The sequence below is a fragment of the Cajanus cajan genome, chromosome 2 (genome assembly GCF_000230855.2).
Source record: "Cajanus cajan strain Asha chromosome 2, NIPB_CcT2T_4, whole genome shotgun sequence".
In the NCBI taxonomy this organism is placed as follows: Eukaryota; Viridiplantae; Streptophyta; class Magnoliopsida; order Fabales; family Fabaceae; genus Cajanus; species Cajanus cajan.
The window spans coordinates 17,389,692-17,412,952 of NC_138518.1; the positions used below are offsets into that span (position 1 = coordinate 17,389,692).

At 31.2% G+C, this 23,261-nt stretch overlaps 1 non-coding gene across 1 annotated transcript; it reads right to left on the reverse strand.

Annotated features, from left to right (window-relative positions):
* Window positions 1-9,977: 9,977 nt before the first annotated feature.
* Window positions 9,978-10,083, reverse strand: LOC145955386 (small nucleolar RNA R71). Its single transcript, XR_014431999.1, has one exon. It is a non-coding gene; the product is annotated as a small nucleolar RNA R71 (small nucleolar RNA).
* Window positions 10,084-23,261: the final 13,178 nt, after the last annotated feature.

A 23,261-nucleotide genomic window follows, 5' to 3' on the forward strand; every position in this document is an offset into this window, starting at 1 on the left:
ACCCGACCCACCTAGGTTGAACCCGTGGTGGGTTTGGTGGGTCAGGCAACCCATCAGCCCACTTTTTTTTTTAAAATTAAAATTTAATTATGGTTTATAATTAATTATGTATAATGGGACATTGAAATTTTTTTATTTTAGACTTTTATCAAAATTTGTATTTAATTTTGTATGATGAGTTAAGACTTATGGGTATTAATGATGTTAATTTTATGATTATTATGTTAATTTAAGTTAATTTGAAAATTTGAATTTTGTTGATAGTTTTTTTTTAATTTTTTGGTAGGTTGGTGGGATGGCCCGTATAACCCACCAACCCATAATGGGTCGGGCCGAATTGGCCTGTTTTTAAAGTGAGTCAAGATGGGCCGGCCCATATGGGTCGGGCTACCCATTTTAACAACTATACTTTTATCTCATCATATATAAATATCTACTTATATTCAAAATTTTTCTTACATTTTCATTAATAAGACATTCTTTATATTTTAATAAGAAATATAAAAATGAATATTTAATTGAATTTAAATATAGTATAATAAACCAATTAATTATAAAATATTTACTAAGAAAATTTATTTTTTAGTAGTTAATATTATAATTTGTGGTGGTTAAAAATCGCAACAAATTTCATTTTTTTGGTGCTTAAAATAATCATTAGATCTACATGTGCCAAAAATAGAAATGGGATATCATTTATTTTACCGCTAGAAAATATACTTTTAATTAATTTTTTTTTACATTATTGACAGTTAAAAACAGTTAGAAAGAATATTTTTAATTTATTTCATTTTTCATTATTTGGCAGTTGAAAATCATAAAAAAAAAATTATATTTTATTTTTACATTATTGTCGATTTAAAATTGTTGATAAAAAATTGCATATTAACCAAGCAAAATCATCAACCGCACCTAATATGGGGCCATTGGATTGTATATATGGTATGTATGAGCCAATTCCCGAGGCTTTATAAATCCATGATGCACCCCACAGAAGCTGATCCTAATTACAACCACATGTTCAAAACATAAACCAAACATTAAACATACATGTGATTGATATATTCATTGTACACTTAGTAAATGAATTGTACACTTAGCAAGAAATGAAAATGGAAAACAATTCATTTATCATGTATACTTTGATGGCTGCTCGAAGCAAACTTTGCAACCGAAATTGAAAAGAAATTCACTAACCAAGGTTTTCAAGTTTCTGCCTATGGGCTATGACACAAAAGGAAAAAAAATCTTGGGCACAACAATTTGTAATGACTTCAGTTTATGCCATTGCCATTGTTATGTCGTTATGGTTAAGCACTCATGGTTGGTGTACATATATACACATACGGACTGATAAAAATCTATTAGAGTGAGAAGTAAATGAGAAATTTGAATGGAATTACTTGAAACCATCAGGCTTAGAACAACAGCAAGTTTCACAAGCAAATATCTTACGGATGTTGCTAACTATTTATTGCTGTTTTGCTAATTTGTAAATTAAGTCTGCAGTGACAGATTAGTCAAAACATAAGTTACAAAATTCCACTCTTGATCTTATTATACTCAACAATGCAAACTAAAAACTTTGTATAGACAGACATGTTAATAACTAACCGTTTTGTCTTCGATCGAAGAATCAGAATTCAACAATTTTTTAGAAGATACAGGATAATCAGCCAGCACTTGAACTTTTGGCCCTGCTTCAAGAATTGCAGGTGTACGATTAAAAATTCCACAAAATGTTTCAGGACCACCTTCTTGGAGGTGAGCTCTAGCTCTGAAAGCTCTGCCTCAAAGCTTTGAATCTAAACAATAAGGATGCATTTTGGTTAAATGTGACCAAATTAATTATTTTGTTGAATGATCTTTTAAGAGAAAAATTGCCAAATGAAATCTAAAGTAAAAACATAGCAGTTGACTGTGTGAACAACAAAATACTAGGGAATGCAAATGAGAAAACTAACTATTAATAATAACAAAATGTATTCATATATTTATAATAGCTATTAAAACTTTTCTCTATGGAGAAGGGAATATAGAAGTCATGTCTGATTCCCAAACTCGCTAATAACTCAGTAGACCTGTGAATTGGTGAGAAAACTTCATGAAGGGAAAAATTAACTTATCAAATCAATGAATGTAAGCTAACTAACTAACTAATTAATAATAATAATAATAATAACCTATTATCATTATTATTATTATTATTATTATTATTATTATTATTATTATTAACATTATTATTATGATTAATATTATTATTATCATTATTATTATTATTATTATTATTATTATTTTAATAATAATAATAATTATTATTATTAGATTAATATATTTATTGACTGATAACTAATATATATGATATTTGAGACAATTACAGACTTAAATTGTTAATATATAATATTGTCTCTATTAAAAAATTATTTTTTATAATTTTAAATTATTATCATGTAATGTTATTATTTAAAACAATGTTATTGTAATAATTGATTTAAATATAGTGTGATATATAATTGATTGACATTTCATTTTTACTCTTCTATTTTTCTAATTCTTCATTTAATAAATACAATCATTTATTTATATATATATATATATATATATATATTAATTCAAACATTATTTTGAAAGAGTATTCCATTTAATTGTCAATACAAATTTTATCTAGCCACGTGTCTCATTGATATTTACCTAAATGGAGAGACTGTGCAACATGCTTGTTGCCTCTGTATTAATCTTGAGCTGAAAATTCAACTTGTTTATTTATTTAGAGATGTATTTTACGAATGGGTTAATTATATGGTATAGGATGTGCATTTCCTAAAATCTATTAATTTTATTTTGAAGTCACCGACTTTTTTCAAACCTATCCATCCAATAAGTATACAAAAACCCTAAGACTAACAAAATTATTCGATCTTTATTTATTTATTAATATAAATTATTTTATTAAGTATAATCTACATTTGTTTTACAATTTGTCACATGGGTAGTATAATTGATGAATTTGGGTTTTGTGCTTGTGTCCAAGCACAATCTTATCTCAGCTAAGTGACTAGTAATACTACATGTAACTTCTGGCATAGCTACTATATCATTGTATATGGCTGTGGTAATGTCCACTTTAGGATAGCTACCACCCGACACTATGTTGTGTTTTTCTAGAGTAGCTTTAAGATCATGTTTAAAAAAGATACTTAAAGCTAGTTGCAGGAAATCATTTTGCTGCAACTGAGAGCATGTGCCATGTTTGTTCCACTCATACGTCCAGAAGGAAATGTTATTCCCATCCTTTAAAGCTAGCCAATTTGTTTCAAGTTGACTCTTCAAATTTTGCCGAATCTAGTAACATGAATAACATACATTAATTTTTTAATATTATATAAAATATTGATAAAAAAATAAAATTTTACCATATTTGGATCAAATTTATTTGAATGGAAAAATTCTGGTTGTGGGTGTGAGTTGTTACTAGGCCATAGGCCATGTATTGTAAACTGGGATGAAATATGAACAGTACACTGCAGAAGGTTGGTGGCCAACTTTCTACCAACTTCCAAAATTCAAAACTTCCACCAATGAGAGTGGGAAAGACAAAAAAGAGCAAAAAATAGGTGAACTTCATGATAACTTAACTTAGAACTATAGAAAAGAGAAATGAAGTGAAATTTAGAAGAAAGAAACGAAAATAAAAACTTAACATGAAATAAATTACAAGATGAGTCTTTTTATAATTGAAAATAATGCCAAATTGAGGTTGGAGTATACATGTCTTACCTTTCTTTTTTAAAATAAGTATATTGCATATATGAAATCTAATCAAATGTATATAGGTATTATCTTTATCATGAAATTCAAATAAAATTTAATATACTATTAGAAACGTGTCATTTTCTTGCGACTTTTTCTACAAAAAAATATTCGCATAAATTTTTTGCAAATTTTCTTGCAATAATAATTTTACAAAATAATTTTACGAATTTATTTACAAAAAATAATTTAAAGATATTTTATGAAAAATAATCTACAAGAAATTTTTGCAAATTTTGCTACAATTTTAATGATTATAGAAATTTTTTTCCATGGTAAAAATATGCTGAAATTATTGTAAGAATTTTATTTTGTTTCTCACACATTTTTTTGCAAAAATAAATTCGCAAGTAATGTTTACTAAATGGTAGAAAAATTTTGCAGGTAACTTTTCTTGCGGATTTTCCTATCAATTTTAATCCGCAGGAAAAATAAAAAAAATAATGAAATTTATAAGTTTAATATTTGAAAAAAAAATTCAAGTCCCGAGGCTTTATAAATCCTTGATGCACCCCACAGAAGCTGATCCTAATTACAACCACATGTTCAAAACATAACCCAAACATTAAACATACATGTGATTGATATATTTCAAATTAAAATAAAATGCAATTAGTTGAATTGTGTGACAACTTACATGGCATCCAGAGTAAGAGCAACAAAATGGACACACAACCGGACTAAGAGAGTCACTATAAGAACCCCTGTAACCGTCTGCAAAATTGAATACCTGAAAAGTAACATTGGCATAATAATTAGTAAATGAATTGTACACTTAGCAAGAAATGAAAATGGGAAACAATTCATTTATCATGTATACTTTGATGGCTGCTTGAACCAAACTTTGCAACCGAAATTGAAAAGAAATTCACTAACCAAGGTTTTTAAGTTTCTGCCTATGGGCTATGACACAAAAGGCAAAAATGTCCTGGGCACAACAATTTGTAATGACTTCAGTTCATGCCATTGCCATTGTTATGTCGTTATGGTTAAGCACTCATGGTTGGTGTACATATATACGTGTTAAGTCCTTAAAAGTTGCAGGTTCTCAGCAAGGTAAAATGCCATTGCCAGCCCATACACAAGCATTTTCTTTAGCATTTGTGTGTCTTTGTCTGTGTCTATTTATATTTTTGTTCTTGTCTGTGTGTATGTATGTGAATACATGTTTGTGTTTATTTGTGAGTGGCTTTTTGTTTGTGTTTATTTGTATGCGTGTATGTATGTGTCTTTGTATATGTTTTGTGTGTCTGTGAGTTTGTGTCTATGTGTGTGTTTACGTGTTTGGATGTATGTGCAATTGTGTGTATGCCTGGGTTTTTGTGTTTGTGTGTGTGTTTCTCTATGTTTCTGTGTGTGTATCTATGTCTGTTTGTTCGTGTGTCTATGTCCATGTGCATGTGTGTCTTTGTGTGTGTGCATATGTGTGAATGTATTTGTGTGCTTGTTTGTCTGTTGGTTTGTGTGGCTTTGTGTTTGTGTTTATTTGTGATTGTGTGTATGTGTTTTTGTCTATGTTAGTGTGTGCCTGTGTTTAAGTGTGTCTATGTGTGTGTTTGCATGTGTTTCTTTAACTGTGTGTGTTTGTATGTATGTGCACCTTAGTGTGTATGTTTGTGTGTGTTTGTCTTTTTGTGTCTTTATTTGTGTCCGTGTTTATCTTTGTGTGATTGCATGTGTTTCTATTTCTAAGTGTGTGAGTGTCTAGGTGTCTTTCTGTGTCTCTAAGTGTGTCTGCATGTGTTTGTGTGCCTATCTCTATGTGTGTTTGTGTCCATGTCTGTGTTTGTGTGTGTATCCGTGTGCATTTGTCTACATTTGTGTGTGTGCATGTGATTATGTGTGTGTTGTGTGTGCATGTGTTTGTGTTTGTGTTTGTGTTTGTGTGCCTGTGTGTGTTTCTTTATTTATGTGTGTCTTTGTGTATTTGTCTGTTTGCTTGTGGTTGTTTATGGGTGTGAGTGTTTTTATGTGTATGTCAGTCTTTTTTTTTGTGTATTTGTATGTCTTTATGTGTGCATGTGTTTGCCTTAGTGTTTCTTTATGTGTATGCACTTGTGTGTGTTTGTGTGCCTCTATGTGTGTGTCTTTATTTGTGTGTCTGTGTGATTATGCATGTGTTTGTATGTCAGTGTGTATGTGTTCAGGTGCGTGTATTTATTTGTGTGTTTGTGTTCATTTGTGTCTGTTTGACTGTGACTTTGGGTATGTGTCTCTTTGTTTATGTGCTTGGATGTATATTCGTTTGTGTATGTATGTTTGTGTGTGTGTCTAGGTGTTTGTGTTTATGTGTGTTTTTGTGTGGTTGTGTTTGTTTGTGCGTTTGTGTGTTTCTTTGTATATATGTGTGTGTGTCTGTGTGGATGTGTATTTATGTGTTTGTGTCAGTGTTCTTCTTTGTGTGTGTATGGATGTGAATGTATCTATGTGTTTGTTTGTCTGTTGTTTGTGTGCTGCTGTGCGTTTGTGTGTATGTGTGTCTATGTCTTTGTTTATGTTTGTGTGTGCCTGTATGTGTTTGTCTGTGTGTTTGTTTGTTTGTGTGCCTCAATGTATGTGTGTCTCTATGCTTGTGTGCATGTCTGTCTATTTTTGTGCGTGTGTGGATGTCTCTAGGTTATCATGTAAAAAAGTTATCATATTTTTCTTAAGAATATTATAGACTATTTTCTTATCCTAATTAAAGAAATTTTCAACATCTTATACGTCCATCCTTCAACATTAAGGACTTTTTATTAGAGAATTGTACTTGTATAAGGAGTATCACTTTTGTATATGGCTTTAAAAATTCTTCACGCATCTGGCATAATTTCACATGATGAAGAAGAGAAATGGAGATATATATCTAGTTCCTGCACCTGGAAAATTACACGTGGATAAAAAAGTTTTAATGGCGGATATCTTTTCAATGGTTGAACTCAAGAAGACCCAATGAAGCAAAATGCGAATTCAACTTGTTTATTTATTTAGATATGTATTTTGCGAATGGGTTAATTACATGGTATAGGATGTGCATTTCCTAAATCCTATTATTTTTTATTTTGAAGTCACAGACTTTTTTTTAAACCTATCCATCCAATGAGTATGCAGAAACCCCAAGACTAACAAAATTATTCGATCGTTCTTTATTTATTTATATAAATTATTTTATAAAATATAATTGACACTTGTTTTACATTTAGATCCTTTTCCCACTGCTTGAGTGGTACAATTGATGAACTCGAGTGTTGTGCTTGTGTTCAAGCACAATCTTATCTCAGTTAATTGATTACTACTACATACAACTTTTGGCATAGCTCGTATATCATTGTATATGCCTGTGGTAATGCTCGCTATTAGATAACTCTTACCCGCTGTGTTTTTGTAGAATAGCTTTAAGATCATTTTTAAAAAAGATAGTTAAAGCTAGTTGCAAGAAATCATTTTTTTGTAACTGAGAGCATGAGTCATGTTTGTTCCACTGATACGTCCAAAAGGAAATGTTTCTCTCATCCTTTAATGCTGGCCAATTTGTTTCAAGTTGACTCTTCAATTGTGGCCCAATCTAGTAACATAAATACCATTCATTAAGTTTTTTGGATTATATAAAAATATTGATTAAAAAACAAAATTTTACTTATTTGCATCAAATTTAACCGAAGGGCAAAATTGTGGTTGTGAGTTGGACTTGTTACTAGGCCATAGGCCATGGACCGTAAACCTGCATGAAATATGAACAGCACACGGGTTCTTCGTGTTCATGCAGAAGGTTGGTGTCCAAGTTTCTACCAGCCTCTAAAATTCAAAATGGGGAAAAAAAAAAAGCAAAAGGCAGGTGAACTTCATGATAACTTAGTCTAAAAGTATAAAAAAAAATGAAAAGTGAAGTTTAGAACGAAAGAAACGAAAATAAAAACTTAACATGAAATAGATTACAAAATGAGTTTTTTTATAATAAAAAATAATGCAATATTGAAGTTGTAGTATATGTGTTTGAATTTTCTTTTTTAAAATAAGTATGTTGCATATATGAAATGTGATCAAATTTATTGGTATTATCTTTATCGTGAAGTTCAAATAAAATATAATATTCCTAATTTTATATATTTTTATATATTTAGAATTTGGATATTATACTTTAAAAATATTAATTAGCTTGACCATATATCCAATATATGCCTAGCTTTATGATGGAAGTAGAAGCATGGTGAAAAACATTCATTTAAGTCAAATTGAATTTAAATTTTGAAATTTTGATCATAAAATAAATTCTCTTTTAATAACGAGAAATCAAGACGAAGTTAAAGTAATAAGGAGTTTTTTTTTCTTTCATAAATCCAACCCACTTTAGTATACTTTATAAATTTTCTAAATTAAAAAAATGCATTTGCAATCTGCATTATCTGCGATCGCAAATGCTGCTGCAAAAATCTCACTGTTAATTTCACTTTTGATATATTAAAAGTTAATAAAACATAAGCTTAAAAATTTTAAACCGTTGGATTGTGAATGCAAAACCTCCAATCACAGCACGTATGGTGGTGATTCATTCAACATAATCAAATTATTTATCCTTGTTCTTTTGTAAGATTTTTGTTTTGCCATAGCGATGTCTTTCTAAGGTATGGAATGCCAATTTTGTCACTCTTTAGATATAAATGATTGAAGAAACACCATCATATATGATAGAACCTATCCCTAAATAGATTAATGCTTTGAATTCTGTAATTATTCTGTGCTCTTACCTCTATACTAAATATTAAATCATGTTATTGATATAGTAATGGCCATGTGTGGCTAAACTCATTAAGGATTGGTTGGATGTAACTACTAACTCCTCTTCTTCTTAAATATATGCATTTTGATCTCATTATTTGTGCTTGATTCTTCTCTTAATGCTTATATCGGCTTGATCACCCGTTGTATGATTTTTGGTTTTTGAATCCAGTTGGAAAACATTTTTGAAAACCCGAACTGAATCTTGCACCTAATCATTTCTTGTTCTAGGAATAGACTTGATTTGGTTAGTCACATTGTTCAAGTCATTGTTCTTCATGGGAAGTGTTGAACTCAAAACATAGAGGAATCATGTTTGAGCTTAATGACTTTAGGATTCAACCTTGAGGAATCTTGTTGGATTACTTAATGAACGTGGAAATAATGAAATTAGAATCGCATCTATTTTAAGAAGATCTACGAGTTAGCAAGTACTTCTGAACCAATCCTTGTTTCTTAACCATTGTCTTTACTACTTTTATTTTATTGTGTTGTTCTATTCTATCTTTACTCATTTGAAATTATAATAACATTCTCTTTAAATCATTAGAGTAAGAATTACTAAACAGTCAAATCCCTGAGGATGATATTTGAATACTACTTCGAAACTTGGTCCGCTTGCCAAGTGGAGTGTTTGCAAAAACCTCATCAAGTTTTTGGCGCCGTTGCCGGGGATTTGGTGCTATTTAGTAATCCTTAATCTTGTGATTTTGTAATTGTGTAAATAATTCATTGTGTGAATATTTATAATATATAGAGATATTTGTCTTGTTGTGTTTTGTGGACTCACCTTCCTGTGCAGACTGCTTGAATTTGCATGCGAGGAAAAACTCTAGCCGAAGAATTGCATTTTGATCCTGAAATTGAAAGAACGGCAAGGAGGAACAACAGTAGAACAAGAAGGCTTAGACAGTTAGAGAGAATCCAAAAATAACAGCAAGATCTTATGAGTTCTTCTACTTCATCAAATCAACCACACCTCGAAACAGAAATGGTTGAAGAAGGAACAAGCACTCGTAATGGTGGACATGGACCAGCTAGGCCTCCTAGAAGGACCCTAGGTGATTATGCACAACAACATGGTCCTAGGCATTTCTCTAGCATTGCAGCTCCAAATACTTCTAGAGCCATGGAGATGAAGCCTACCTTCCTTACTTTTGTTAGCTCATAACAATTTGCTGGTCTAGATCATGAGGACCCATATTCACACCTTTCAAATTTTTATGAGTTATGTGGAACAATGGGAATTCCTGAAGGTGATGAGGAAGCTGTATACTTGAGGTTGTTTCCATTTTCTCTAACAGGAAAAGCTAAAGTTTGGTTACAATCTCACCCAAATCAAAGTTTGACAAGCTGGGGTGATGTGGAAAACAAGTTTGTGAATAGATTCTATCCTTCATCCAAGTATATTAAGGCCAAGTCAGAAATTACTACTTTCAGGCAAGGTGCAGATGAACCATTTAGTGAAGCATGGGAAAGATTTAAGTCATTGCTCAGAAAATGTCTTAACCATGGGTTTGAAGATATAGCTCAACTCAATTTCTTTGTTAATGGAATCAAGCATGAGGTGAAGATGTTATTAGATGCAGCAGCTGGTGGCACCATGATGACTGTGAGCCCAGAAGAAGCTACTCAAATCATAGAATCTTTGGCAGAATGCCAATTTTGTCACTCTTTAGATATAAATGATTGAAGAAACACCATCATATATGGTAGAACCTATCCCTAAATAGATTAATGCTTCGAATTCTGTAATTATTCTCTGTTCTTACCTCTATACTAAATATTAAATCATTCCCGCCTAAAATAACTTTTTATCATTCTCTTTTTTTTATCATTCTTTTTTCTTTTCTTTTTTCTAAACGCATATTTTATTATATTTGAAAAATAAAGAAAAAAAATTAGTGAATAATTGACATTTATTTTCTTGATCTTAGTGAATAATGAAAATTCTTTTTTATTGTTTTTATCATTATTATTTTTCTTTTTTCTAAACGCTTATTTTATTATATTAGAAAAATAAAGAAAAAAATTTAGTGAATAATTGACATTTATTTTCTTAAACTTTGTCATGTTAATGAATAAAAATTATAAACTTTAATTTTTTTATAAATTAATTTCAAACTTTATTATTTTTACAAATAAATATCTTATTTTTAAATTTTTGTCTCAATTAATTCTAAATATTTCATTTATTAATTTTTTGATACATATATTTTAATTTTATTTTCATATTTACTAAAATATCGTATAATTTAGAAGAAGAAAAAAATCAAATAAAGACTTTTTTTTATCGTTTTTATCATTTTTTTTTCCTAAATGCATATTTACTATATTTGAAAAAATAAAGAAAAAAATTTATTGAATAATTGACATTTAAGATAAATAATTTTACTTTAAGTTTTTAATAAAAAAATTATTTGTAAAAATATTAAATTTTCAATATCAATATTATTTAGAATGAAGTTAAGGTTAATGGTGCTTATTTGTAAAAGAGATAAAATTTTAGGATTAATTGAAATAAAAATTAATGTTCATAATATTTATTTATAAATCAGATAAAATTTAAGGATTTATTAGAATAAAATAAAAATTTATGATAACTATATGTAAATAGTAACATTTATGATGGTTGATTACTTTTTTCCCAAAAAATTATATAAATAGTTTTAAAAGAAAACTTACGTGAACTTATAAGTTCTTTTTCCAAGTCACATCAATTAATTAAACATCATGACTTTTCACCGATCAATTTTTATTAGAACTGTCAAAATGGGTTGTGGCCGTGTTACAACCCAGTTCACCTTGAAAATGGGTTGGATCGAGTCAAAATAAATAAAAAATTTATAATAAGTGGGTATATTTCAACTCGGCTCACTTTCACCCGACCTACCTAGGTTGAACCCGTCGTGGGTCTGGTGGGCAAGGCAACCCACCAGCCCACTTTTTTTTTTAAATTAAAATTTAATTATGGTTTATAATTAATTATATATACTGGGACATTGAAATTTTTTTATTTTGAACTTTTATCATAATTTATATTTAATTTTGTATGATGAGTTATGACTTATGACTATTAATGATATTAATTTTATGATTATTATGTTAATTTATAGTTAATTTGAAATTTTGAATTTTGTTGATAATTTTTTTTTAATTTTTTGGTGGCTTGGTGGGCTGACACTTATAACCTACCAACCCATAATGGGTCGGGCCAGGCCAGGCCAGAAAATTTTTTAGAAAATTAAAAGTGAGTCGGGCCAAATTGGCCCGTTTTTAAAGTGAATTAAGGTGAGCTGACCCATATGGGTCGGACTACCCGTTTTAACAACTATACTTTTTTTTTATCTCATTGTATATAAATATATACTTATATTCAAATTTTTTCTTACATTTTCATTAATAAGGCATTCTTTATATTTTAATAAGAAATATAAAAATGAATATTTAATTGAATTTAAATATAGTATAATAAACCAATTAATTATAAAATATTTACTAAGAAAATTTATTTTTTAGTAGTTAATATTATAATTTGTGGTGGTTAAAAATCGCAACAAATTTCATTTTTTTGGTGCTTAAAATAATCATTAGATCTACATGTGCCAAAAATAGAAACGGGATATCATTTATTTTACCGCTAGAAAATATACTTTTAATTTATTTTTTTTACATTATTGACAGTTAAAAACAGTCAGAAAGTATATTTTTAATTTATTTCATTTTTCATTATTTGGCAGTTGAAAATCATAAAAAAAATTATTTTATTTTATTTTTACATTATTGTCGATTTAAAATTGTTGATAAAAAATTGCATATTAACCAAGCAAAATCATCAACTGCACCTAATATGGGGCCATTGGATTGTATATATGGTATGTATGAGCCAATTCCCGAGGCTTTATAAATCCATGATGCACCCCACAGAAGCTGATCCTAATTACAACCACATGTTCAAAACATAAGCCAAACATTAAACATACATGTGATTGATATATTTCAAATTAAAATAAAATGCAATTAAGTTGAATTGTGTGACAACTTACATGGTATCCAGAGTAAGAGCAACAAAATGGACACACAACCGGACTAAGAGAGTCACTATAACCCCTGTAACGGTCTACAAAATTGAATACCTGAAAAGTAACATTGGCATAATAATTAGTAAATGAATTGTACACTTAGCAAGAAATGAAAATGGGAAACAAGTCATTTATCATGTATACTTTGATGGCTGCTTGAAGCAAACTTTGCAACCAAAATTGAAAAGAAATTCACTAACCAAGGATTTTAAGTTTCTGCCTATGGGCTATGACACAAAAGGCAAAAATGTCCTGGGCACAACAATTTGTAATGACTTTAGTTCATGCCATTGCCATTGTTATGTCGTTATGGTTAAGCACTCATGGTTGGTGTACATATATACGTGTTATGTCCTTAAAAGTTGTAGGTTCTCAGCAAGGTAAAATGCCATTGCCAGCCCATACACAAGCATTTTCTTTAGCATTTGTGTGTCTTTGTCTGTGTCTATTTGCATTTGTGTTCTTGTCTGTGTGTATGTATGTGAATACATGTTTGTGTTTATTTGTGAGTGGCTTTTTGTTTGTGTTTATTTGTATGCGTGTATGTATGTGTCTTTGTATATGTTTTGTGTGTCTGTGAGTTTGTGTCTATGTGTGTGTTTACGTGTTTGGATGTATGTGCAATTGTGTGTGTATGTCTGGGTGTTTGTGTTTGTGTGTGTGTTTCTCTATGTTTCTGTGTGTGTATCTATGTCTGTTTGTTCGTGTGTCTATGTCCATGTGCATGTGTGTCTTTGTGTGTGTGCATATGTGTGAATGTATTTGTGTGCTTGTTTGTCTGTTGGTTTGTGTGGCTTTGTGTTTGTGTTTATTTGTGTATGTGTGTATGTGTTTTTGTCTATGTTTGTGTGTGTCTGTGAGTTTGTCTATGTCTTTGTGTGTGATTATGGAGGTTTTTTTTTGTGTATGTGTGTTTGTGTGTTTCTATGTGTTTGTGTGTGTGAGTATGTTTATGTCTATGTTTATGTTTTTATTTTTGTGTGTGGTTGGGTTTGGGTGTGTATGTGTTTATGCTTGTGTGTGGTTGGGTTTCGATGTCTCTATGTATGTGTTTGTGCTTGTCTGTGGTTAGGTTTAGGTGTCTCTATTTATGTGTTTGTGTTTTTTTGTGTTTGTGTCTGTGAGTGTCTTTTTGTGTATGTGTTTGCATTTAGGTGTTTAGATGTCTTTGTGTGTATGTGTGCATACGTGTGTTTGTTAGTGTGAGTTTGTGTATCTGTAACTCTGTGTGTATGAGTTTTTGTGTGTTTATTAGTGTGTGCCTGTGTTTAAGTGTGTCTATGTGTGTGTTTGCATCTGTTTCTTTAACTGTGTGTGTTTGTATGTATGTGCACCTTAGAAGTCATGTCTGATTCCCAAACTCGCTAATAATGCAGTAGACTTGTGAATTGGTGAGAAAACTTCGTGAAGGGAAAAATTAACTTATCAAATCAATGAATGTAAGCTAACTAACTAATTAATAATAATAATAATAATAATAATAATAATAATAATAACCTATTATCTAATAATAATAATAATAATAATAATAACCTATTATCTAGTGTGTGCATGTGTTTAAGTGTGTCTATGTGTGTGTTTGCATGTGTTTCTTTAACTGTGTGTGTTTGTATGTATGTGCACCTTAGTGTGTATGTTTGTGTGTGTTTGTCTTTGTGTGTCTTTATTTGTGTTCGTGTTTATCTTTGTGTGATTGCATGTGTTTCTATTTCTAAGTGTGTGAGTGTCTAGGTGTCTTTCTGTGTCTCTAAGTGTGTCTGCATGCATGTGTTTGTGTGCCTATCTCTATGTGTTTTTGTGTCCATGTCTGTGTTGGTGTGTGTATCCGTGTGCGTTTGTCTACATTTGTGTGTGCATGTGATTGTGTGTGTGTTGTGTGTGCATGTGTTTGTGTTTGTGTGCCTGTGTGTTTCTCTATTTATGTGTGTCTTTGTGTATTTATCTGTTTGCTTGTGGTTGTTTATGGGTGTGAGTGTTTTTATGTGTATGTCAGTCTTTTTTTGTGTGTATTTGTATGTCTTTATGTGTTCATTTGTTTGCCTTAGTGTTTCTTTATGTGTATGCACTTGTGTGTGTTTGTGTGCCTCTATGTGTGTGTCTTTATTTGTGTGTCTGTGTGATTATGCATGTGTTTGTGTGTCAGTATGTAGGTGTTCAGGTGCGTGCGTTTATTTGTGTGTTTGTGTTCATTTGTGTCTGTCTGACTATGTATTTGGGAATGTGTCTCTTTGTTTGTGTGCTTGGATGTATATGCGTTTGTGTATGTATGTTTGTGTGTGTGTCTAGGTGTTTGTGTTTATGTGACTTTTTGTGTGGTTGTGTTTGTTTGAGCGTTTGTGTGTTTCTTTGTATATATGTGTGTGTGTCTCTATGTGGATGTGTATTTATGTGTCTGTGTCAGTGTTCGTCTTTGTGTGTGTATGGATGTGAATGTATCTATGTGTTTGTTTGTCTGTTGTTTGTGTGTGTATGGATGTGAATGTATCTATGTGTTTGTTTGTCTGTTGTTTGTGTGCTGCTGTGCGTTTGTGTGTATGTGTGTCTATGTCTTTGTTTATATTTGTGTGTGCCTGTATGTGTTTGTCTGTGTGTTTGTTTGTTTGTGTGCCTCAATGTGTGAGTGTCTCTATGCTTGTGTGCATGTCTGTCTGTTTTTGTGTGTGTGGCTGTCTCTAGGTTATCATGTAAAAAAGTTATCATATTTTTCTTAAAAATATTATATAGACTATTTTCTTATCCTAATTAAAGAAATTTTCAACATCTAGATCAGTTACTAGTTTCATATGATTTTTTTACTCTCTACTATTAATTACCCCTCTTTTTCCCACAATTGTTTCCTCCTTAAATGATTTTCCGATTGTTGTCTTTCTTAAAAAAACACGACTTTGATATTTTTTTACAAATCTTATTTCCATGCATTTGCTATAACTTCACCTCTTGTTTATCATACGTCCATCCTTTAACATTAAGGACTTTTTATTAGAGAATTATACTTGTATAAGGAGTATCACTTTTGTATATGGCTTTAAAAATTCTTCACGCATCTGACATAATTTCACATGATGAAGAAGAGAAATGGAGATATATATCCAATTTCTGCACCTGGTAAATGACACGTGGATAAAAAAGTTTTAATGGCTGATATCTTTTCAATGGTTGAACTCAAGAAGACCCAATGAAGCAAAATGCGAATTCAACTTGTTTATTTATTTAGATATGTATTTTGCGAATGGGTTAATTACATGGTATAGGATGTGCATTTCCTAAATCCTGTTATTTTTTATTTTGAAGTCACAGACTTTTTTTTAAACCTATCCATCCAATGAGTATGTAGAAACCCCAAGACTAACAAAATTATTCGATCTTTCTTTATTTATTTATATAAATTATTTTATAAAATATAATTGACACTTGTTTTACATTTAGATCCTTGTCCCACTGCTTGAGTAGTACAATTGATGAACTCGAGTGTTGTGCTTGTGTTCAAGCACAATCTTATCTCAGTTAATTGATTACTACTACATACAACTTTTGGCATAGCTCGTATATCATTGTATATGGCTGTGGTAATGCTCGCTGTTAGATAACTCTTACCCGCCGTGTTTTTGTAGAATAGCTTTAAGATCATTTTTAAAAAAGATAGTTAAAGCCAGTTGCAAGAAATCAGTTTGCTGCAACTGAGAGCATGAGTCATGTTTGTTCCACTGATACGTCCAAAAGGAAATGTTTCTCTCATCCTTTAATGCTGGCCAATTTGTTTCAATAAGTTGACTCTTCAATTGTGGCCCAATCTAGTAACATAAATAACATTCATTAAGTTTTTAAGATTATATAAAAATATTGATTAAAAAAACAAAATTTTACCTTATTTGCATCAAATTTAACCGAAGGGCAAAATTGTGGTTGTGAGTTGGACTTGTTACTAGGCCATAGGCCATGGACTGTAAACCTGCATGAAATATGATCAGCACACGGGTTCTTCGTGTTCATGCAGAAGGTTGGTGTCCAAGTTTCTGCCAGCCTCCAAAATTCAAAATGGGGAAGAAAAAAAGGAGCAAAAGGCAGGTGAACTTCATGATAACTTAGTTTAAAACTATAAAAAAAAAAATGAAAAGTGAAGTTTAGAACGAAAGAAACGAAAATAAAAACTTAACATGAAATAGATTACAAAATGAGTTTTTTTTATAATAAAAAATAATGCCATATTGAAGTTGTAGTATACGTGTTTGAATTTTCTTTTTTAAAACATACATGAAATGTGATCAAATTTATTGGTATTATCTTTATCGTGAAATTCAAATAAAATATAATATTCCTAATTTTATATATTTTTATATAATTAGAATTTGGATATTATACTTTAAAAATATTAATTAGCTTGACCATATATCCAATATATGCCTAGCTTTATGATGGAAGTAGAAGCATGGTGAAAAACATTCATTTAAGTCAAATTGAATTTAAATTTTGAAAATTTGATCATAAAATAAATTCTCTTTTAATAACGAGAAATCAAGACGAAGTTAAAGTAATAAGGAGTTTTTTTTTCTTTCATAAATCCAACCCACTTTAGTATACTTTATAAATTTTCTAAATTAAAAAAATGCATTTGCGATCTGCATTATCTGCGATCGCAAATGCTGCTGCATAAATCTCACCGTTAATTTCACTTTTGATATATTAAAAGTTAATAAAACATAAGCTTAAAAAATTTTAACCGTTGGATTGTGAATGCAGAACCTCTAATCACAGCACGTATGGTGGTGATTCATTCAACATAATCAAATTATTTATCCTTGTTCTTTCGTAAGATTTTTGTTTTGCCATAGCGATGTCTTTCTCAAGTATGGAATGCCAATTTTGTCACTCTTTAGATATAAATGATTGAAGAAACACCATCATATATGATAGAACCTATCCCTAAATAGATTAATGTTTTGAATTCTGTAATTATTCTGTGTTCTTACCTCTATACTAAATATTAAATCATGTTATTGATATAGTAATGGCCATGTGTGGCTAAACTCATTAAGGATTGGTTGGATGTAACTACTAACTCCTCTTCTTCTTAAATATATGCATTTTGATCTCATTATTTGTGCTTGATTCTTCTCTTAATGCTTATATCGGCTTGATCACCCGTTGTATGATTTTTGGTTTTTGAATCCAGTTGGAAAACGTTTTTGAAAACCCGAACTGAATCTTGCACTTAATCATTTCTTGTTCTAGGAATAGACTTGATTTGGTTAGTCACATTTTTTAAGTCATTGTTCTTCATGCAAAGTGTTGAACTCAAAACATATAGAGGAATCATGTTTGAGTTTAATGACTTTAGGATTCAACCTTGAGGAATCTTGTTGGATTTCTTAATGAACGTGGAAATAATGAAATTAGAATCGCATCTATTTTAAGAAGATCTACGAGTTAGCAAGTACTTCTGAACCAATCCTTGTTTCTTAACCATTTTCTTTACTACTTATATTTTATTGTGTTGTTCTATTCTATCTTTACTCATTTGAAATTATAATAACATTCTCTTTAAATCATTAGAGCAAGAATTACTAAACACTCAAATCCTTGAGGACGATATTTGAATACTACTTCGAAACTTGGTCCGCTTGCCAAGTGGAGTATTTGCAAAAACCTCATCAAGTTTCTGGCGCCGTTGCCGGGGATTTGGTGCTATTTAGTAATCCTTAATCTTGTGATTTTGTAATTGTGTAAATAATTCATTGTGTGAATATTTATAATATATAAAGATATTTGTCTTGTTGTGTTTTGTGGACTCACCTTCTTATGCAGACTGCTTGAATTTGCATGCAACGCAAAGAACTACGCTCGACGCACTTAGTGCGAACCTACACTTTGAAATCAGACAATTTTTCATAACAAACATGTAATCATATAAAGTAATTGGTAAAAATCCTCCAAATAACACCTACAACATAAATCCATACAATTTTACATAAAATACCTTAAATCTTGTCAAAATATCATACTTCTAATTGTTTCTCATAGGGTTTCTCATGAGAACCCACAGAGCACTCTAATTCATATCAAAACTTATCTAATTTCAAAATTAAACACATATTCATGCATCACATCCAACAAGGAACACAACAGGAAACTCATACATCAAAACATAAAACATTCATATTTTTCCTGTTCCTAGAAGTATGCATCAAGCAAGGGATTGGAGGTCAATCTTTCTACCCAAAAATTATTCCCACACCCCTGAGCGAGGTTTCTCACTCCCCCATTACCTTGATGGCAGAAGTTGAAGCACGAGCAGAATCAAGTTGGTTCTCTCCTTCAGGTTCTCCATGGTCTTCAGAAGCGTAGAAACGAAATGAGCCGGGAACAAGTGATTGCCTGGAATGACTTAGATAACATCTAATAACCTCTCTTTTCTCAAATTAATAAAATGATAATAATAATTTGCAAAAGACTATTACGTCCTTCCTTCCCTTCCATAAAATAATAATAATAATAATAATAGTAATAATAATAATAATATTAAACATATCTTCTCCCTTTTATAAGATAACTTAAATATAATTATTAGTAATAAAATACATTTCATAAAAATAACTCCTACTCCACTAGTTAAACAAAATATAATTACAAATAGTGTCACATAATTAAAATATAGCTCATATAGTTTAAGTAGTCACTCCAATAGCTACACCATCGTTGAGTAGATTTACCGTACAAGGTTTCTTCAAACACAATGATCTCATTCTTGGATTCATAGACAACTTGAGTTCTCTCATCAATGTTATTGATGACTTTGTCCAACACAGATTGATGACCATCATTGTTGTAACCTCCAACTTTTTCAATCAATGATCCCAAAAGAGCTACCTCAAACAACAATCTCAGTTTGGCTTTGGTCGATGTTGATGCCATGTTTGTAAAGATCCTTTTTTTCTTTTACAATAATCTATATAACATTTTGAAAGCATATATATTACTTTACTAGGTTGATAGTCAACTTCATGGAACATGCATATTTATGAAATAATATAAAAGATTAAACTGTATTAAAATGTCATGTATTATTGAGTTAAGAAAAAAACCTGGTTGACATTTGGCACCATTCCTTCGTGTATCTCAGTGTGTAATTTTCATTGTCATAGTAATTGATCAACTATTGAATGGTAGAGAAAGATGTAATTATTCATTCAAACACGTCATAGTAACACTTATAGAAAAATATAGGTACACCTTAGCATATAATCGGGGTTGTCAGATGTGGTTCTTAAATTTTTCTGGAGAGAGCAATTTTCCTTCTCCAATTTTCTATGGTTTCTCTAACATCTGCCATTTTCCTGAAATATAAATATATATTAGACATTTTTGTCATGTGATAAAATTTGGATAAGACTCCTTTAAAGGGAGTTTGAGAAAAAATATGTGTATCATGTATAACATAACCCACTAAAATTTAATGGTGAAGACATCCTCTTCCAATTTAGAGACAGACTCACTTGTAGAATCTTAATTTATTTTTGAAAAAAAAAAAACAAAGTTTTACACTAATGAAAAACAAAGGAATCACATGAGCAATTTTCATATTCAAAGGTCTGACAAGTTCAATTTTAAATGAATATATGGTAATGTGTGACTACTTAAAATAAGATTTTTTATGGCATGAACCTAACCTTCATCAAGTAGAAGAAATTCATAGGTGTCAAGGAAGTCCTTAAGAGCAAGCACACACATGGTTCTAGGACCCAAAATCCCTTGGCTACAACAACTTGATCTCTTCTTATGATCCTAGTCAACTTATCTCCAAGCTACATATTGTAACACCCCGTTTTTCACAAATTATATGAAGGTATTTTAGAAATTCTTTTGATATTTAGTAGCCTAGAACGGGTCGTTCCCAAACTGGGACAGGTCGTTCCAAACTACTAAAATGACCTATAATCCTAGTTGGGAATGGACTGTTCTGGTTTAAGAATGGGCCATTCCAGATGTGAATTTAACACATGATGAATGAATCCAGAACAGGCCATTCTGGATTCAAAATGGCCCATTTTGGCCACTCTTGACGTCTCTAAAGATCAAGGAGAACCCAGAGGAAGAGACCAGCATGATCCTACTTTAGTTTCATCTCCTACTTATTGAGGTAAAGGGAGAGTGAGAAACCTCGCTTTAGGTGTGGGAATGTATGTTGGGTAGCGGGATTGGCCCCTGTCGCAACCCGAAAATTTTTGATCTCGCGACTAATGGTTTAGACATCCTTTGGAAATCTCATCTATTAAGGAATGCCCAGACACCAGACTAATTCTTAATTAATAATTTTGAAAAATAGGTTCATGGAGTCGCCACCAATATTTTACACAAAACATTGGAAAAAGAAAAGATTTTTAAAAGTCTAATAATGGCCTTGATAACCAAAATTGGGTTCAGGGGTCGATTACGTGTAAGGAAGGTATTAAGCACCCCTACAACACCCTTAATCGGTACCCTATGATGAAGTTAGCATTATAAACAATAATAATATAAATATTAAATCCCATTTTAATGATGACTATTTACATGCTTGAAATTTAAATTACACAATTGACTCTAAAATATCTACATGGTTGCTTTTATTATAACAATACTCATAAAAAATAAGAAATAAAAGGGAGAGAAAAAGATTGACTGAAATACCTCTTGAACGAGCTCTATTGAATCTTCAAGGGTGCTTTGTGGCAACCTTTCACACTACAATATGTCTCCCCAATCTCAAGAAAGAAATACAATAAGAGGGAGAGAGATAGAGAATTTTCGTGCTCAAAAGAGTCTTATCCAAAATTTCCTAGCCGCCCTGAGAACTGTGCCGAACGCACCAATTTATAGGCTTCAGAATTGACCCGAACGGCCCGTTCCGAATTTGGAACGGCCCGTTCTGGTTCTGACCGTTGTGGGTAAAAATTTGACTTTTGGAACGGCCCGTTCAAAAAGTGGAACGACCCGTTCTGTGTTCAAATTTTACTCATAACAGAATGTGTTGGAATGGCTCGTTCCAAGCTAGGGTTTTTAGGCATTTTTAGTTGTTAGGAACGGCCCGTTCCAGTTTGGGAACGGCCCGTTCTGGGCTACTAAATTAGCCTTATTGGGCTTTGGGCCTTCTGATGTCATATCCTGTTATTTTGATGCTTAGGAGCTCCTTTTCTTCAGGAATAGAAGTTCATTTCCTTGTTTTTATGCCCCCAGACGAAATTGGGTGTCTACAGCCCCCAATCCTATGTTTGTTGTATGCTCATATATGAGGGATTTTTCCCAATTATATCTATTTCATCTATGTTTCTCCCTGAATGTTCTAATTGATGTAATTAGTATGTATGTACGAGTAGTGTTTGTGTTTGGATTATAATTGCAAACTTTGGTGTTCCTATGGGTTCCGATGGGAAATCCTAAGGGAATGCATTGGTGATTGTAAGAGGGGATTGTTTGAAGAGGCAATTATATGAGTAAATTGAACTATTTTATATGTCTATTGTATGAATTAAAGTGCTCTGTGAGTTCCTGAGGGAACCCTATGAGAAACAGGAAAAATATAAATATTTTTTATTTTGCTTTCTGATTGTTCTGTTGTGTTCCTTGTTGGATGAGATGTACGAATATGTGTTTAATTTTGAAAATAGATAATTTTTTATATGAATTAAAGTGCTTTGTGGAGACTATGTGAATATGACGAGATAATGTGAAAAGTGAATATGAGACATGAGATATGATGATAATGTTATATGATGAGACATAATAATGTTATATGATAGTGAGACATGATACTGTGATATGAGAATGCATAGAGACTTGAATTACATGCATCATTTGCATAAATGTTTTAAGGATAGGATATGGAATACATCGCCAGGGAAAGCCCTCTTGTGTAAAATCTTGGGGATTAGTCCTTGGGAATAGCTCGGTTTGGAAGTCCCAGTCTCACCCATTGTGTACATTGAATGTATCTTGCGTGACTTAGCTATCCCGACTAGACCCTGGTAGTATGTCCTTCTAGTGAGAGTGCGTAGAGGATGTGACCCGACATGTACTCTTAGACTACTCTCGTGTGTTGCTAGCGACAATACACCATGTGATGTGTTACTAGTGCCACATGCATGCTAATATGTAGTCTGTGTCCATTACATGTTTATTTTTAATGTTATATGTTGACTTGATTTTTATGTATTTGGTGAGTGGAATGTGATATTGTTGTAAACTATCTATGTTATGTACATCTACATGTCTTGTTTGTGTTTCGCTATCCGATGTGTATTCCTACACCGTGAGCCAGAGTGAGATGTTTCTCACTCCCTTTTCTTTTATGTTATTTTTCTTTGATTGTTATACAGGTGATCATCAACATGAGACTGAGGATGTTGGCGATGAAGCTTAGACTTCAATGTTGGGCTTTGCTCTGATAGGACATGTGACATTGGGGTGTGGATAAAATTAGATTAGGATGTTATTTCTATTAAATTATTTTGAAAATCTTAGCCTTATTTCTTTTGTAATTTCCACTGATTATGTTATTTTTTCAAGTCATGGATATGGTGCTCTCTATCTAAACACGTTTGGTATTTTAAAAATGAAAGATTGTGTTATTCAAATTTTATT